At 42.0% G+C, this 15,292-nt stretch overlaps 1 protein-coding gene and 1 non-coding gene across 2 annotated transcripts in view; both read left to right on the top strand.

Moving 5' to 3' along the window:
- The first annotated feature begins 254 nt into the window (after positions 1-254).
- Positions 255-15,292, top strand: part of tg (thyroglobulin) — a 71,210-nt gene continuing 56,172 nt past the window's right edge. Inside the window, exon 1 of the mRNA XM_030750212.1 lies at positions 255-466. The gene's annotated coding sequence lies outside the window, so the exon portion shown is untranslated. The remainder of the gene's footprint in view (positions 467-15,292) is intronic.
- On the top strand, positions 11,368-11,473 carry LOC115795160 (U6 spliceosomal RNA). Its single transcript, XR_004021233.1, has one exon. It is a non-coding gene; the product is annotated as a U6 spliceosomal RNA (small nuclear RNA).

Below are 15,292 nucleotides of genomic sequence, written 5' to 3'. Positions count from 1 at the left end.
ACTGTTTTTGCCTCATTTACTGTATTCCCATTTATGTTTGCACACATTTCAATAAATCACTGCCCCTATTTCACAATGTTCTGCAAAATATAAAGAATGAGGGGTGACTCATGACTTCTGCCCAGTACTGTTTTAAAACAAAGAAGATATTAAAATGTTTAGCTTCATATAGTTCCTTCTTTTAAATGACGGAAGAGACTTTTATTTTGAAAGGGCTTTGGTGGCAAAAGAGCCACGCCCACACCTAATGAGGATGAAGGTGATGGCGATGATAGACACCGTAGGAAAAGCTCCGTTTTTATTTATTTTTTACCGAAACAGTTAAACTTCGTTGAGGAGGGTTTGAATTTTAATTTCCTCGGTCACAAACGGACAGCTTTCAAAGGTGTCCACATGTCACATCATTTCACGGCTGGAAACCACGACGGCGGACCTTCGAAGAGTTTGAAGAGCCGGTGGCGACACGGTAAAAAATTTTTTAAAAAGTGAATTATTAATGGCAGCAGCTTGCAGATACTTGGTTGAAGAAATGCTTTGAGACTCGTTGAGGTATCTGTTTTGTCAAGAGTTTGAACGTGTATAAAAAATAAAAACTTCAGTGCCGATCCGGTTGCGCCAGATTTATGTAAAATGCGCTAAATTAAAATGTTTCACACGTTAGGCATGCATAAAACGTACAGATTGGGTGATTGCTGAAGCTAACCTGATGACTTAGCCCCGTGAACTTAGAGGTTTTCGATGAAGTTTAGCCTTTCTGTGCTTTGCTGCGGCTGCAGGTTCGGGACTAACACGCGAAGTTAGAAACTCGCAGTGTGAGCCGAACGTTTCCGAACAGAAACCCCATTAAAGTCGTGTTTGAAATAATATTTGACATTAAATAATTTAAAAAGATTATTGAATTTGTCTGTTATCAAGCGTAAAGCGGAGAGCAGTTTTTGTGATCAGTCAGCCCTGAAGCCAGACTCATTTTAAAATCTGTTACAGTCGGGTGTTTTTGGTTCGCGCCTCTTCTGCTGGATATCCAGTTTTATTGGACAGTTAATGGCCGCCTTTAAAATTCGGCATGCACCTTAACCCTCTGAACTTGTTCGTTTTTACTACCCTTTCAGCTTGTTCGTGGACAAAAATGGCCACTAACAAACAGAGGGCATAATCTTTTACTTTTTTCTTGTTTTTTGATTTTTTTTTGCATAATGTTCTTAACTAACATCAGTTCTTCACGTAAATGTAAAATGTTCATTCCTTTTTTATTTATTAACCCTTCAAATGCCAGCTTGTTTGAACAATGCACTTGTTGGCAAATTACCTCAAAACTGAATACTTTATATATTCTCAGTACTATGGGATTATCTTGTATTATCAAAAGTACAGCCTGAGATATGTAACTGATTAATAAGAACACTGATTATTATGCATTAATATTTTTTTGCAGGGAAGGCAAAATTGAAGAAACTCCCTTTTAGGGCTGCAACGATTCATCGATTAACTCGATTAAATCGATTCTAAAAATTTATCGACACAAATTTACTGTGTCGATGCTTCGTTTAAACTCTGCAGCGCTCAGCTGTCTCGGTGTAAGCGGGCGCTCCTCACTAGCATTAGCAGCATTAGTGCTGACGTTTTTTTGGGGGTTTATTGGGGGCTGGCAAACCAACATAGAACTGCATTACCACCACCTACTGGACTGGAGTGTGAATCACTCACGTATACACAAGCACACATTCTAAAAAGCTCTCCGTCGCTGCGATGGATTTCATTTAACACAGAGTGGATCATCACTAGAGTTGCCACCTGTCTCGTAAAATACAGAACCCCGTATGTTACGGGACTCCGTGGAATACGGCTCCGTAACATGCGGGGTTCCGTACTTTACGGGACGGGTGGCAACTGTCGCTGACATGCATTTCCATGCCTCCACTGCTCTCTGTGTGTCTGTGTGTGTTGTGCTCGCTGAGAATTTCAGCTGCTATTTTTGTCTTTACTTCAGCTGTAGCTACCAGAACTGGTTTGCTAGCGAGCGCGGGCCATTAGCACTAGCGATGGTTCGGTACCGGAAGGCCCGCCCCCCAGGACCGAGGGGCTCCTTCAAAATATTTTTATACTTTAATCCCTTATTAGTGACTAAATATAGACCTGCAGTAGAAACGTATTTTCGAAAATGCTTGTGAATACAAAGCATTACACCATTACTCACACATGCGCCATGGCTCCCGCAGCCACTAGTTTTTCAAAACACTCATAGCAGGCAGCGGTTTTAACTGCGCAAGCGCAAAGAGGCGAAGCTGTAACGGTGAGCTCAAGTAGTGAAAAAGGAAACGTTTTTCCAGCGTCCAAAACAGCAGCTTTTTCTTTTAGTAACCACCATTAAATCTGTGAAACAGCTGGAGGTCCTTCATCAAGCACCTGATCAGCAAGTGTTAAGGTGAAGAAAAGAGAACTTTGTAGCTGCTCCATTCACCGCTGTTTGTTCACATGGCGAGAAACTGCATTACGGAAGTTAAAATATGCAGATAAACTGTTAATAAAAAAAAGTATTTCTTATCCGATTACTCGATTAATCGCTGGAATAATCAATAGAATACTCGATTACTAAAATAATCGTTTTATGCAGCCCTACTCCCTTTCAGCTTGTTCGTGGCCAAAAATGGCCACCTCATGTTTATATTCAAAAAATGTTCTAAAATTAACATTTTTTAACCAATTTTCACACTTTCACAACTTGATTTTTTAAATTAGCATCAGTCCTTGTCATTAGAACCAAAATTTGATTCAAACTCTAAATTTTAACCTTTTAAATCCCAGTTATATCATGTAGTCCTAATAATTTATAAAATGAGAAAATTATAAATTTACATTTTTTTACCAAATAACACATGCAAGTTGATTTATTTTTTTAACCTTCATTGCAGCTAAATGCATGTCAATTATCAGCAGTATCATTGATTTTTATGAATCATTACTTTTTGTGCAGTGATGAAAAAAACCTAAAAACTCCGTCTCAGCTTGTTCGTGGCCAAAAATGGCCACCTCTTTTTTGTGCTCTAAAATGCTCTAAAATAAATATTTTTTAACTGATTTTCTCACTTTCAAAACTTGAATTTTAAAATTTGCATCAGTTCTTGTCATTAAGACTAAAATTTCATTCAAACGCAGAATTTTAACCCTTTAAATCCCAGTTATATCATATAACTGCTATAGGCTTCCTCTATTCCCCGTCGCTGACCGCTGGTTGCCTGGGGTTTGTGCACAAAAGAAGCACATTCTTCCCTCGCTTGGGCATGTAGGATACTGCCATGTTAGTTTTGTGAAAGGAAAGACAGATGACAGAATCTTGTGCTGTCACAGTTAAAAATGGTGGGGAGGTAGCTCTGGTTTGTTTCTCCTTGATTGTACCAACCAGAGCCAGTTGTCTTCTGAGGAGTTCCAAGAAAAATGAAGTAAAGATGTTTTCACATGTGACAGTGTGTCCTTGTAGCTCCTGTCAGTTGGAATGTGACCCTCATTCCATGGTTAACTTCCCAAATCAGAATTCCAATGTAGGCTCTCATCTCCACTTCATCCACATCCTTCCAAACCTCACACCTCCTCCTCCCATGCAGGTTTGTGTGGGTGCACAGAAGATGAATGATCTCTTCTGTGACAAACAGGTCAAAGGCAGACTTCAAGTTGCTGATGTGGGCAATTGCATACAGGGTGGGCCCTGGGGTGAGACCAGCAGGTACTGGATTGTAATGCAGGGTCTCTTCAGCAGTGGGAAACCACATAAGTTTCCAATCATGAGACATCCACTGATCCAACTGCTGTGTCTGTATTGTCCTCACGCCCTAAAAAAGTAGAATCAGGCACTGGCTGGTACTCTTCATCATCAGTGCTGATGCTGTCAACCTCTGAGGAAGGTGTGCCCTCATCTTCAGGAGTTGATGTGTCTTCAAGTACAGAGGATTTCTCCCCATCTTCGCTCTTTGAGCACATTACATAGTCAAGTGCTTGAAGCAGTGAATATGACCTTCTTGCTGGAGAAAATACGATCTTGAAGCTGCTAAGTTTACTTCTGGCAGCAGTCTTTGCTGCACCTGCACAAACTCCGGGACAGATTTACAAACAGTGCCAGAGGTTGTTGTTGTTTACCCTGCAGCTGCAACTTTGAACTCTGCAAGATGGCCAGTGAATTTTTTTTTAAATTTTTTTAGAGGTTAGATATTTGGGTGTGGTATTTTTTTTAATGAAAAGAACAAAGCTACAAGTGCTTTGAACATGTGCATCATAGAATAGAATAGAATAGAATGCCTTTATTGTCATTATACAGGATGTACAATGAGATTGGAGGGCCACTCCTGTTCAGTGCCATGTAACAGAAAATCAAACTCTCTAAAATAAAAATATTATAAAAATATTATAATCTAGTATGATCAATATAATCAAGAGATATACAGAAATAAACAATGTGTAAAATATGCAAAAAATAGAATGTATAAAAATATATACATACATTGGTGCATCTGTACATTGTAAGAAAAGTAAATATGTGTATACATATAATAATGAAGATGATGAATATTGCACTTGGTGAATGAATATTGCACTAGTGAATGAATACTGGATATTACACAATATAGGAATGTCAGATATTGTTCAGTATGAATAATATAATATTGCACAGTTACAGTGGGTGAGTGTGTGAGTTCAGGGTGGTGATTGCTCTGGCGAAGAAACTGTTCCTGAGTCTGTTTGTTCTGGCTTTGATGCACCTGTAGCGCCTGCCAGAGGGCAGCAGGTCAAACAGGTCAAAGCCAGGGTGTGAGCTGTCCTTGATGATGTTCCTGGCTCTGCTGATGCAGCGGGAGGTGTAGATGTCCATCAGGGAGGGGAGAGGGCAGCCAACGATTCTTTGTGCTGTCTTGACTACCCTCTGAAGCCTGACCCTGTCTGCCTCAGTGCAGCTGCCGTACCATACTGTGATACAGTATGTCAGCAGGCTCTCAATGGATGAGCGGTAGAAGGTCAGCAGCAGGTTTGAGTCCAAGTTGTTCTTCCTGAGGACCCTCAGGAAGTGAAGTCGCTGCTGAGCCTTCTTGATAACAGCTGTGATGTTATCTGACCAAGAGAGATCAGCAGAGATGAGGACACCAAGAAACCTGAAGGTGTGGAGCCTCTCCACACGCTCGCCGTTGATGTAGAGGGGAGCTGGGTCAGTCCTGTGCTTCCTGAAGTCGATGATGATCTCTTTGGTTTTCATGGTGTTCAGTACCAGGTTGTTCTCTGAACACCAGGCTGTCAACTTCAGGACCTCCTCTCTGTAAGCTGCCTCATCTCCCTTCGAGATGAGTCCGACCACTGTGGTGTCGTCAGCAAATTTGACGATGAGGTTGTTATTGTGGGCCGGACTGCAGTCATGGGTGTAGAGGCAGTACAGGAGGGGGCTCAGCACACAGCCCTGTGGGGAGCCAGTGCTCAGTGTGCGGGTGGAGGAGAGATGGGGGCCAAGTCTCACAGTCTGGGGCCGGTTGATTAAGAAGTCCTTGATCCAGGAACATGTGAGAGGGGGGAGGCCCAGGGTGTGCAGTTTGGTGGTGAGAATGTCCGGGATGATTGTGTTTAGGGCTGCAACGATTCATCGATTAACTCGATTAAATCGATTCTAAAAATTTATCGACACAAATTTACTGTGTCGATGCTTCGTTTAAACTCTGCAGCGCTCAGCTGTCTCGGTGTAAGCGGCGCTCCTCACTAGCATTAGCAGCATTAGTGCTGACGTTTTTTTGTGGGTTTATTGGGGGCTGGCAAACCAACATAGAACTGCATTACCGCCACCTACTGGACTGGAGTGTGAATCACTCACGTATACACAAGCACACATTCTAAAAAGCTCTCCGTCGCTGCGATGGATTTCATTTAACACAGAGTGGATCATCACTAGAGTTGCCACCTGTCTCGTAAAATACAGAACCCATTATGTTACGGGACTCCGTGGAATACGGCTCCGTAACATTACGGGACGGGTGGCAACTGTCGCTGACATGCATTTCCACGCCTCCACTGCTCTCTGTGTGTCTGTGTGTGTTGTGCTCGCTGAGAATTTCAGCTGCTATTTTTGTCTTTACTTCAGCTGTAGCTACCAGAACTGGTTTGCTAGCGAGCGCGGGCCATTAGCATTAGCGATGGTTCGGTACCGGAAGGCCCGCCCCCCAGGACCGAGGGGCTCCTTCAAAATATTTTTTATACTTTAATCCCTTATTAGTGACTAAATATAGACCTGCAGTAGAAACGTATTTTCGAGAATGCTTGTGAATACAAAGCATTACACCATTACTCACACATGCGCCATGGCTCCCGCAGCCACTAGTTTTTCAAAACACTCATAGCAGGCAGCGGTTTTAACTGCGCAAGCGCAAAGAGGCGAAGCTGTGACGGTGAGCTCAAGTAGTGAAAAAGGAAACGTTTTTCCAGCGTCCAAAACAGCAGCTTTTTCTTTTAGTAACCACCATTAAATCTGTGAAACAGCTGGAGGTCCTTCATCAAGCACCTGATCAGCAAGTGTTAAGGTGAAGAAAAGAGAACTTTGTAGCTGCTCCATTCACCGCTGTTTGTTCACATGGCGAGAAACTGCATTACGGAAGTTAAAATATGCAGATAAACTGTTAATAAAAAAAAGTATTTCTTATCCGATTACTCGATTAATCGCTGGAATAATCGATAGAATACTCGATTACTAAAATAATCGTTTTATGCAGCCCTAATTGTGTTGAACGCTGAGCTGTAATCCACAAAGAGCATGCGAGCGTAGCTCTGCTGCTCCAAGTGGCTCAACACAGAGTGGAGAGCTACAGCGATGGCGTCCTCTGTGGATCTGTTTGCACGATATGCAAACTGATGGGTGTCGAAAGTGGGGGGCAGGTGGTCTTTGATGTGCTGGAGAACCAGCCTCTCAAAGCACTTCATGATTACCGGTGTGAGGGCCACAGGGCGGTAATCATTTAGGCTGGTGACAGATGACCTTTTGGGGACGGGGATGATTGTGGCTGTTTTTAGGCAGGGGGGGATGACTGCTTGGGCCAGGGAGAGGTTGAAAATCCTGGTGAGAATCAGGGTGAGCTGGTGGGCACACGCTCTGATCACCTTGCCAGGTACTCCGTCTGGTCCGGTAGCCTTCCTGGGGTTCACTGCCAGGAGCACGCGCCGTACCTCATGCTCCTGGATGGTGAGTGGGGTGCAGCCTGGTGGGGGGGGCAGGACTGGAGCAGATGGGTGGTCCTGAGGCATCTCAAAGCGAGCAAAGAAACAGTTAAGTTCCTCTGCTAGTGACACACTCAGGTCTCCTGCAGTCACATCACAGCCTCTGAAGTTTGTGATGTTCTGAATGCCCTGCCTCACCTCCCGTGTGTTATTGCTGGACAGATGGGACTCTATTCTCCTCCTGTAGTTCGTTTTGGCTTTTTTAATTCCTCTTTTCAGGTCAGCTCGAGCAGCACTGTACAGAGCTCTGTCGCCTGACCTGAAGGCAGCATCACGGGTTTTGAGGAGTGAACGGACCTGGCTGTTCATCCAGGGTTTCTGGTTAGGGAAAACCCGGATGTTTTTGCTGACAGTCACATTTCCGATACAGAACTTAATGTAGTCCAGTACCGTCCCTGTGAATGTTTCTAGGTCCTCGTGTTCGAATAAGTCCCAGTCTGTGTATGCAAAGCAGTCCTGTAGGTCGGAGAGTGCATTTTCAGGCCAGGTTGTAATGGTTTTTACAGTAGGCCTGGCTCTCCGTCTGAGGGGGGTGTATGCTGGGGTGAGCAGCAGGGAAAGATGGTCGGACTGGCCGAGGTGGGGGAGGGGTTTGGCTCTGTAAGCATGCTTAATGTTGGAGTAAACATGGTCAAGAGTGTTCTCCCCTCTTGTAGAACATTTGACATGTTGGTGGAATTTCGGGAGTACAGTCTTTAAGTTGGCCTTGTTAAAGTCTCCCGCGATAATAAGAACACCGTCGGGGTGGACCCGCTGCTGTTCGTTAATGGCGTTCAGCAGGAGAGAGAGCGCCATGCTAACGTTAGCATCGGGAGCTATATACACAGCTGTGACGATCACTACTGTTAGCTCTCTGGGTAGAAAAAAGGGCCGACATCTTACAGACATGTACTCGAGGTCAAAGCCAAGTTTACCTGGGAAACTCAAAGCTGAATAGCTGGTAACTTGGCGGTCATAATCTATTTCAGTCTGTCTTTCAAATACATATTTCTGCTAGAATGTCACATAAAGGAATAATTATTTTCATGCACACACACAAAAAATTGTGACATCACTCCTATGTCAAAATTGTGTGATTTATTTGCTCCACTGGAGTGTAGTAAGCCATCATACGCCCCATTGGAAACTAAGAATATTACATAAAATTGCCTGCTCAGCAAAAAATTAATAAATTATCTAATCTGGTAGAAACTGTTAAAAATTACAAATTCCATGTCTTGAGTTTAGAATGAAAGCAGTTGTGCCCAAAATGCATGCTTTTATGTTGCATATAACAAGAGATTTAAAAATGTAGTTTTAATGGGTTTTAATGGGCCAAAAGTGGCCACGATAGAGCCAAGAGGAACAATTTGATGTACACACTACATTATTGACATATTTCAGTAGCTGAAGTTGAAAATTAAAAAATCAGAATGAAATCTAGACCCTTGTGAAATTTTATTCCATATGCATTAACACAGTTAAAATGGTTAAAAAAAAGAGAGTGAAGTGGCCACAAATGGCCAGCATAGAGCTCAGAGGGTTAAATAAGTTTAGCTTAATTCAATGCAGTTTCAATGGTTTTGGTTTTGGTAGTGGGGATACCTGACTGCAAATGCCAAAACAAAGTTGACACAGTGAATCATACTCTGTGCCAAATGTCGTTTAATATTGTGTTTGTTTAATCATGTTGAAGAGTTTGTTGTCTTTTGTCCTGTGTCTCTCCCCTCACCCCCAACCGGTCACAGCAGATGACCCCCCCCCCCCTCCCTGAGCCTGGTTCTGCTGGAGGCTTCTTCCTGTTAAAAGGGAGTTTTCCCTTCACACTGTCACCAAGTTCTTCATCATAGGGGGTTGTTTGATTGTTGGGTTTTCTCTGTATTGTTGTAGCTTCTTTAACTTACAACAGGGGTGTCCAAATAAGGAGGGCCAGATTTGATCATGTTAAAGTGCCTGAGGGCCAACAGTCCCTGATGATACTAGTTTAAACAATAAAAGATGCATGTAAATGTTTTTTTTTAATATTTTCATTTTAATGTAGCAAACAAAAATGAAATTGGCAAATGTAACCATCAAGATAAACACAGAGCATAGAAGCTATCTGAATTTCCAGCCGAAATTTAAAACATACAGAAACACTGTTAAGTACAACTCTGTAATTCTGATAAGAGAGCTACCTAATGTGAAGGGTACACAGGGCAAGTCTGGCTCCAGAGCACTGGTAGACGTGCCTAAAATGTCACTTTGTGGGAGTCACTTAGTCTTGATCTGAAGTGACTCTTGTTCAGAACAGAGAAAGTCTGCTCACACCAGTATCTGGAGCCAAACACTTCTTTGCAAGTGTTTGCATTTCTGGAAACTTGATCTCATGTAGGTCAGTGCTGGTGTCACTGTCACACCGAAGCTCCGTCAGCTCCAGCTGCCGGTGAGGTGGAGCGTCATTAGGGTCAAACAAATTGCTTTTTCAGCACGGTCACTGTCTGACAGTTTGTCATTTGTATTAGCATGTTATGCCTCATAGTGTCTCTTCACATAATGTTCCTCAAACAAGGCAACAGTCTCATAGCAAATAAGGCAGGCAGTTATTCTGGGTTTCAGTGAAAAAAAATGTATATATATCCCTCCTTTCCTGCAAGCAGCACCCTTCATTATCAACTTTACTTTTTCTACTTGCTGTAGCCATAAGAGCTGAAGGGTCAGAGCAAATTTCATTCAGCCGGTTAAGTGTTGAATTGCCAACATACACTTGCAGAGCCCTGTGTGTCACCTATGACCCTCCACCCAAGCTGCATAGTTATTCTATTACACAATCTTCTTCTTTTTGAGGTTTTATGGCACAATGCTGCCTCCATGAGTTAAAAAAGAGGAACTGCACGTGGAATTGTATTCATTGTTGTGTGCCAGCAGGCCAGAAATAACACATTCCATATAAAATCTGAGCTCGGATTGTGATTCGCTCAAGGGCTGGACTTTGGACATGCCTGCCTCATAATACAAAGCATATTGACGTTACTGTTGTCATTTGGCACTATATATAAAATGAATTACATTTACTCTCCAGCCCTCTCATGAGCCTGAATTAGGCAAATGAAAGGAGATGGATGGACTGAATTTTATGGTCAGTAATACCTTTTTGGAAATGATCAAGTGACGGCTGTTATTTTGTTCTTTTCTGCTTAATGTGAAAGAATTAGATTTTTCAGACCAAATTTACATCTGACAAAAGTATCTATGATCACAAAAACACTGAAAACTTTTTTTTTTAAAGGATATTTAGTTTTTAATTTAATAATTTCAGACTTTTCTCTAACATATCAAATGTTTTCTCTGATGATCCCACCACTGGTCAGACAGTGACGCCCTGTGGCAGGTTGGTGGAACTGCAGCTGTTTGTCGTTAAATTGAAACAAAAGCAGTGTGTTCCGCCTTCACTCTAAATGCGGAAATAAAGACAGTAAATTCAGATTCAAACAGACACACTCACACAAATGGTATAAAAGGTGCTGAAGGTGGTTTTAAAGTAGAGTCCAGATCAGGAGCTGTTTCAGAGGCGGTCAGGAGCAGGATAACAAGCAGGACGTGAGTCCAGGTCGTGCCGCGGCTCAGAAAAGCCTCCTGCTCTGAGTCCTGCTGCAGGACCCAGACCCCGAAAGGTCTTTCTGTGCTCCTCATTGGGTTTTTATGTGCCGCCTCTTCCTGCACACACATCAGGCTGAGTGATTTCCTCTCTTTCCCTCCCCCCTCGTCTCAGTGTCTGACCCCGCAGGGTCGGTGGGGGGTTGGTCGGGGGTTAGGTTTCTCTACAGTGTGCCTGTGGGAGGGGGAGCTGTGAGCCAGTTTTTGTTCTGGCGCCTTCAGGCATCCAATCCTGACCCCCTGACGCAACCTCTGCCTGTGTAAATATCCCACAATGCCTCTGTGCCTCTCAGAGGCTTAGACTGAACCAGAGCACCAGGAACAGACCCAAACTGAGTCCCACTGAGCCCATGTGACTTATTCCAGGCATAAATCTGACCCAGCAGCACCCAGAGGTGTTTGTGCTGCCACTTCCTGTCAGCTCAGACCCAGTTTAAGCTTCAGCTCCTCCTCAAACCCTGACTCTGAGAGCTCCCAGGACAGTCGTCCATATATAAAACAGACGTCTATGGGGCTTTCGTGTTACTTCGGTAGCACATATACTAAAATTGGAACGATACAGAGAAGATTAGCATGGCCCCTGCGCAAGGATGACACGCAAATTCGTGAAGCGTTCCTCATTTTCCATTTTTGGCTGAGTTTCTAACAGTGTGTTAAGTTTATTTAGAAGCACATGTAGATACAGCAGCCATTCACTACAGTGCTCTACAGCTAAAAGGATAAAACAATGATAATAGGGTTCGGGTTAACCCTTAACAGGAACAGAATACCTCTATTATTACTACACAAATATATAATGAAATTACAGAAGATAAGATAAAACTTTAATGATTCCACGAAGGGAAATTGGCTTATTACAGCATCTCAAGTACAGAGAAGGATTAAATAAAATAAAACAAAATAAAATTGAAAACCCTATATACATAAAATACATATAATATACATATACACACATATCAAAACACTATATACATTTGTAGCAGGTAAATTTATATACAGCATACACAGTATGTATTGCTACTACAGTACCTTTTGATATTCTATAAAACCTTGGATAACTTTTGATAAGCCACTTGCCTAGATGATGTCCCATTTTGGCCTCACTGGACTGAACGCCCTAGGAGTAGTTCATTCAAATACAAGGCCTGAAAATGGCAAAAAAAAAAAAAAAAAAGCACAGCAGAAATGACACCTTAAATTCAACATGGCTGACTTCCTGTTGGGTTTCAGGTATGGTGTCAACAGACTTTTTTGCACATCTTAGGATGTTACACGAGCCCACAAAATTTCAGATATGTAAATAAAGTGTAGCGCTGGGGCTGATTTTTATTTTTTTTTTTTTTTTTTTTTTTTTTTTTTTTTGGGGGGGGGGGGCTTCTAGGTGGCGCTGTGGAGCCATTTTGCCATATTCAGGCAATCAAACCTAAAAGCGTACATCCTGACAGAGGTGTGTTCCATATTTCATGAGTTTTTGAACTTTCCAACCTCCCTCAATCAAGGGCCAATTGTTTCTTGGCAAATTGGCTGGCCACCAGGGTGCGCTGTTGAATGAAAACTCAGAATTTTTGCACTGAATCATCACCAATCCCTGATGTTTATTCAGACCACTTTTGAGGTGGGTTGATTAGAACAGGGAGGAGTAGTACATCAGAGTATGAACTGTGGCATGTCATAATATTTCCAGGTCCTACTAGGTGGCACTCAAATTTTTACGGACTAAATGCATGTCAATGTGATCGGGACAGGAGGCTTATCAAACCACTGTAGTTTGGTGCAGATTGAGCATTGTAGCTTTGAGTTACAGCCATCCTGCCAGGGTCACGCCCTTTATCGAAAACTCAGTTTGAAAACAATATAACACCAACTCTTTAAGCCTTTCCTGCCTAAATTTGAGATGTTCTGCTTAACCACCTTGGAGCTGTACCTCAAAGTGTAAAGCATAACATTTCCCGCTCCCACTAGGTGGTGCTGTGACTGTCATTAATTGTCATATGGATCTGTTCAGGGGCGGAGCCTTATCCTACTGAAGAAGTTTGGTCCAGATTGGATAATGTATGTGTTAATGTGAGCCTATCAAAATTTACTGGCGGGTGATCTAAATTTGGTGTGGCGCCACGGCCTCAAATGAAAACTCACCAGTTTTGAAATTTAGCTTCCCCCAGTGTGTAGATTAGACTGACCAAATATGAAGTTGATCCTAGGACTGGGCGATTTATATAAAGTTTTAAAAAAATATGAATATTGTGAAAAGGTTCAATATTGAAGACACCTGGTGCCACATTCTAATCAGCTAATTAACTCCAAACACCTGCAACGGCCTTAAAGGCCTTAAATCAGTCTAGTTCTGTAGGCTACACAATCATGGGGAAGACTGCTGACTTGACAGTTGTCCAAAAGATGACCTTTGACACCTTGCACAAGGAGGTCAAGACACAAAGGTCATTGCTAAAGAGGCTGGCTGTTCACAGAGCTCTGTGTCCAAGCACATTAATAGAGAGGCAGAGGGAAGGAAAAGATGTGGTAGAAAAAGGTGTAGAAGCAATAGGGATAACCGCACCCTGGAGAGGACTATGGAACAAAAGCCATTCAAAAATGTGAGGGAGATTCACAAAGAGTGGACTGCAGCTGGAGTCAGTGCTTCAAGAACCACCACACACAGACGTATACAGACATGGGTGATACGTCAGCATACATGTCTATGGCTTCACAAATCCTGCTGACTGAAGAATGGAAGTTTGTGCTTTCAGTCTGTTTACATGTTTATCTTACACAGGAGGAAGCACTTTGGTGAAGTGTACTTCATTGCAGACTGGTTTTTTTAAAGAATCAGTCAGCCTTTTGCTATTTTTGCTCTGGATCTTTTCTGTTTACATTTTAATAGCACGGCTGCAAGTCTTTTGTTATGGAGGAAAAAAAGCATTAATTTATTTGAGGAGCATTATTATTTAAATGCCAGTGGTTTATTTTTGAGAAATTTCTCACGTACATCTACAGCTACAGCTGAATGTTAATCAAAGTGTCTGTGTGACATTTGGGACATGTAGCTTTGACTCAGAAGTGCCTTTTTGTTTATACCTTTATGAAGAAAAAAATATCAAGATATATTTCGTATATCATCATTCAGGTAAAAAATATTCAGATACTATTTTGGTCCATATCGCCCAGCCCTAGTACTTCTAAACATATAGACCCTTTTACTGTTTGTAAACAATGATGACATAGGTAGCAATGCGCGCGCATTTTGGAAACGGAAGTACAGCGGAGTTCAATAGTGTTTCAATGTACGAGAAGGGATTATCAACAAAAGATCGTGAAAACTACCTGCAAAAAGTAATTTTGACCACCAGCAACCGACTCCGATTCCTGTGGTATGTCAGCAATAGGGTTTAATATTTTTCCCGAAAATGACATGAATCAAATCCCGGGAAATAACGAGCCATTTCCCGGGAATCCCGGGAAAAAGTTTATTTATTTATTTATTTTAATTAGGCCTTCTGTAGCCTGTGTCGGCCTTAACCTATTGTGATATTGTAGAGGTAGCTTTCCAGCTATGTCCTGTTATGCCCAGTAGGGGGTAACGTCGGCTTGATTAACGCAATAAAACCTACATCTCGACATTCGAGTGCTCGAGCTATGCGGTGTTGTATCGTTCCTCAACAATCCCTTAACAAATATAATTCGAATATTCCTCCATTGTACATGGAATTATACCAAGCTATTTTACAATTGCTGGTGCAAAACAATACGGTTCATCTCCACACAGCATTGATAATGGCTCAGCCACGCTGTCGTGGCGACATCTGTTGCGCTATATCTCCACCAGTGGAACGCTGTAATAGTCATTGAAAAGTTAACTACCGTACTACACTATAATATGGCATAACACAGGGCCTTGAGTAATGCACCACGACTTGGTCATTGCCATTCTGGCAACAACAAATTTATAACACTGTGTCTGAGGGTTAAAGTAGGTTCGCTGTGAATCGTCTTTTGAAAAACTGGCCAATCCTTATAGCCTAAAAAATATACATTTTACTCAACTCCATTTTAAAAGCGAAATATGTTAAAGCAATCTATTTCATGATAATTTCTTCACACATTAGGCCCGTATCCTAATTCATGATTGTTAGTAAGCGGCTGCAAACGAGGAAAAGAAACACTCGAAGTTAAACAGATATTTCTTTATTGTTCAGGACAGGCATATTTTATAGGCTATATAATGCAATATAACAATATATAATAGTATAAAATTATATAATACAAAATACCTTAGGGTAAACACATTGCCTACGATTTCAACAAATTAAAGAGGAAAAAAGTACAACTGTGTAATACCTCTATTAAAACGCTTGAGATGAAGGCTGAAGCCAGCCTTAAACGGAGGCTGAACGTGCCTGAAGTGAAGAGTAATGCTTTTCGCATTAAACGAACCCTTCTCTCAATA

This window comes from Archocentrus centrarchus, chromosome 16, assembly GCF_007364275.1.
Source record: "Archocentrus centrarchus isolate MPI-CPG fArcCen1 chromosome 16, fArcCen1, whole genome shotgun sequence".
Taxonomy (NCBI): domain Eukaryota; kingdom Metazoa; phylum Chordata; class Actinopteri; order Cichliformes; family Cichlidae; genus Archocentrus; species Archocentrus centrarchus.
Note: the sequence above shows the minus strand (reverse complement) of the source record. Positions and strands in the feature narration are given on the sequence as shown.